Below are 4,317 nucleotides of genomic sequence, written 5' to 3' on the forward strand. Positions count from 1 at the left end.
ATTTACCAGTCCATGGTAGTCTGTTATAGCTGTGAGAATAGACTAAAACAGTGTCTTTCCATAATCTAGTACTTATTGTTTCTTGCCTGTCTTTCCCTACTAACAACATGTACTTCCTGCCATATCCCTAGCACTTACAACAGCATCTGGCATACAATATTTGCTGAGTAAACATCTGTTGAGAGACTGAACAACTGAAGGAATGAATCCTGTCTGGCAGTTTTAGTCTCCCTCCAAAGTAAAGTATGTTTTTTGATTTATTATTTCTTCAATTCTTGTTTATTTTCCATAAAATTTTTTTCTTTCTCAGACTTCTATTTAAAAAAAAAAAAAAATGTAAACAGGAGCCATTTGGACTGCATCTTCTCCCTTTTATTCCCCAGGAGGAAGAGAAGAATGATTATCAATTGCAAAAAGCAGTAGCAAAGCAAAACCACGAGCCAGTGTTAAGCTCAGGAGAGAGCGCTATACCTCCTCCTCATGGTTTCTGGTGTTCTCCAGGTTCAGAGACACTTTTCTAGTAACAAACTAAAAAAGATCCCTGAAAGTATAATCTTTCTGAGACTTCTTTAATCAGATATTTTGTCTCGTTGTTCAATTCCCAGATTCTCTTTCATTTCTCATAAGTTAAAACTTATTTTATTTTTTACTTTATATTATAATACCTAGATTATATTTCATCTTCTAAAGCTCCAATTACCTTTTATATTCTTGTATAATTTAAATTCATAAAGTGTAATTTGTTTGGTTTATTTATCTGCTTGAGTCTACCTAGTTGCTATGTATGTGTAGTTTATCTCCTACATATTCTATGACAGTTTTATTAAAAGTTTCTTCATATTATTTCATTAGCTGTGCATCTATGGGAGCACATATCCTGGTAATTTTATTTTGTTAATTTTCTTTAAAACATAAAATATTATGCATTACACACTGATTTATTTAAAAGAAAAAGATTAAGATCAGTTTGACAATTTTAGGAAGATCGTTTTGGCAATCTAGAATTTTTATTTATTATTACTTTTTAAAAATTTAGTAATAATTTATTACAAAGCACTTCGCTACATGCCAGGGTGACACAACAATAGCAAATAAAAAGTTTGGCTTCTACTAGAGGATGTACATCATACATTACATGGAAATCAGTTCCCACTATGTCTGGTCAGTGCAGGATGAGTCTCAACAAGAAATAACAATTGCAGAATGTTCAGCAATAACAAATTAAAAGGTGTTGTGTTTGAGGGCAACGACTTAAGCATTTAGCTTTAGTAAAGCTGAATTGCCAAATTAGGACACAGAAACATCTGATTTTAAGAGTTTGGACTGCTGAAGAGATTTGTCCCACTTCTGGTCACACTGATTTGCTCACTTTATTTTGTGACTTACTGGCTTAACTTGTTTTCTTTTATATTGCTTTCCTCATAACAATGATAGAGAGAAAATGGGATACATTCTGTATTTGTTATTGTCAGAACCCCAGTGGTTTAGTTGTGATTGATGAATAAGATACACAAAGTTACAACAAAGCATTGAATAATACGTACTTAAAATCCAGCAGGCTTTATAAACAGACTCAAGTAAATCATTTCAGCAATTTTCCCTCTTGTTTATGCCAATTAGTTCCCACATAAATATCTACATGTTTGAAGCTATTTTAAATTGATTCAGCATTTTCTCTCAAAATTGCAGATATCAAATATCTAGCATTTAAATGCTGCTTTAGCCTGAGACTAGAAGTGAGCTGCAATGCAACTGTAAACACATTTTGAATGACTGGTTTTGATTTTATCTACCTTCATAGTTTATTAGTTTTATAACGACATGAAGACACAGAATACGTATCAGAATAAGGATTTTTTTATTCTGTTAACCAAAACGTGAAAAATGAGGTGAGTTCTGTTCTGGGTGTACTAGCTGTGCTTCTGCTTTAGTAGTGTCTTTAAAAAGACAGAATACTAATAATTTTGTACCTCTGCTGCTCTTAAAGCCTGCTAAAGAGGAATAGTGGTCACGATGTTCTAAAATCACTTTCTGGTCATTAGGTTTCTGAGATTATATCACTCAGTGAGCGCCTTTTCTTAACAAGGAGAAAGAACTATGTCCAGAGTTTATAGTGTCTTCCAGCCATGCACTGAGACAATTTTCAATGACTAATTATAGCTTGAGGGAGCAGGAAAAGGCTACCGGAAAAAAAAAATCCATCAGAGGAGTTAATTTGTAGAAAGAAGGAGGAGTGCAGTTTCAAAGCAATTTTGTAAATTCCAAGCGTAACTACTTGCATTCTTCAAAACAATTTCCATCCTTTGACTTCAATAATAGGTCATTGGTATAGAAGAGATAAAATGTTCATTTCATAACTGCAGCGCTTATGTTTGTATAAGGTGTGCCCAGGAAAAAGTCAACTAGGTTTTTTTTTAGAAATTTATTGAAGGAATATTTGAAAATTAAAGGCTATAGTCTATATAGTCAATGCATATTGTAACTTAAAACTCACTCCCTAGGTAGGCTTCAGTATTCTGACATTGGTAATCTTTTATTGATGATTCTGAAATTTTGGAAAAAAAAAACAAAACTAGATAGCCCCCACTCTAATTTTTAAATACTTTCTTGAAATTATACAATTTTGCTACATGTTTCTAGGAGTAAAATACATTTTATAGATTTGTTTAACTTACAGCTTTTAGTGATACCAAAAAATTTAAAAATATAAAGTAGATTTAATCTTATCAAATGATGACAGAGGAATGGAATGAAAACAAGTGTATACCTAAATCCTTTGGCTACATTTAAGTTACTTTTAGTAATAAAGATGTAATGAAAATGAAGCAATGGCTAGGCACAGAGGCTCATGCCTGTAATAGTAGCACTTTGGGAGGCTAAGGCGGGTGGATCACGTGAGGTCAGGAGTTCAAGACCATCCTGACCAACATGGAGATACCCCATCTCTACTAAAGACACAAAATTAGCTGGGCATGGTGGCACATGCCTGTAACCCCAGCTACTCAGGAGGCTGAGGCAGAAGAATCGCTTGAACCTAGGAGGCGGAGGTTGCGGTGAATTGAGATCATGCCATTGCATTCCAGCCTGGGCAACAAGAGCGAAACTCCATCTCAAAAATAAAAAATAAAAAAATAGAGGAAAATGAAGCAACATATATATCATTCCAAAACTGAAGCCAAAATCTTATCCTGAAATTAGATAATTATTGTCAGTAAAATTAACCATAATGATCTCATCTAATAACTTATCTGATTTATATGCAAAGCTTGAATAATATCAAGAAATCAGTCACCTGTCACACAGAGCACTTCATGTGTTTTACTTGAATAGCTTGGTCTTTCTCTTACAGCCATGAGTGCCAGAGTGATATTTTATGCTTGTATGAAAGAAATTCTTCAAAAATAAGAAAAAACTATATAGTAATATGAATACTTATGGAATGTTAATAGAAAGAAGGATGACATCACAACAGAATAAAGCGAAATAAATGGAGGAACAAATTTGGGGCAGTGAAAAATTAGAATTTTCTGTGATTGAGGAAGCATGAGCTGTAAAGTTGGGTTGTAGAGTGAGATTGAAAAGTAAAAGGGCTCAAAAAACTGGTGAAGACTTGAAGAAGAACCATCCAGGGATTTTAAGAGTGAATAAAAAGATAAAATCAATATTTAAAATCAGTTTGAGTGATAAACAGATAGAAAGGTTAGAATTAAACCTGGAAAATTAAATGACTCTTAAAGAATTCAAAGTAAATAGTAGTGGGGCTTCTATCCAAGAGTGATGGCATAACTAACTGGAAATAAGATAGATTAAAAAAAAACTTTAAAAGAAAAAAAAGATAAGTATTTGATGTCTACTGCCTCAGAAACGACTGTGATGTCCATGGCTTTGAAGCCTGGAGCGAGTATGATACCATGATAACCACGGGAAAATGTATGGGTTAGGAGGAATGGCTTAGACCAAAGTCATGTTAAGGACAATGAGCAGCTGTTAGGTCAGAGATGTGGGATTCATTTATAAAAAATATACACAAGAGCAGAAAGGTAAAAAGGTGGATATTCTATACGGCATTCAGTTGTTTATTGATTATCGATCTATTAACCAGGCATAGTCTGAATACATGTTTTTTTTTTTTTTCAAAACACATATTGTAAAGGTTAGTTTTCTATTCCAAGAACTCTCAGTTCTTTTCTCTAATAATAACACATTTATGTAGCCAATACAGATTTTTTTAAATGACAATCATTCAAATTTTAACCTAGTCCGATTTTTCTAATTCATGTGGGAGGATTTTATGAAGCTCTGAGTTAAAATTTTCAA

The 4,317-nt window shown here is 33.1% G+C and overlaps 1 non-coding gene across 1 annotated transcript; it reads right to left on the reverse strand.

The window, feature by feature from the left end:
* Positions 1-346: 346 nt before the first annotated feature.
* On the reverse strand, positions 347-557 carry LOC123572718 (small nucleolar RNA U3). Its single transcript, XR_006697252.2, has one exon. It is a non-coding gene; the product is annotated as a small nucleolar RNA U3 (small nucleolar RNA).
* Between the last annotated feature and the right edge of the window lie 3,760 nt (positions 558-4,317).

Source organism: Macaca fascicularis, chromosome 3 (genome assembly GCF_037993035.2).
Source record: "Macaca fascicularis isolate 582-1 chromosome 3, T2T-MFA8v1.1".
Lineage (NCBI taxonomy): Eukaryota > Metazoa > Chordata > Mammalia > Primates > Cercopithecidae > Macaca > Macaca fascicularis.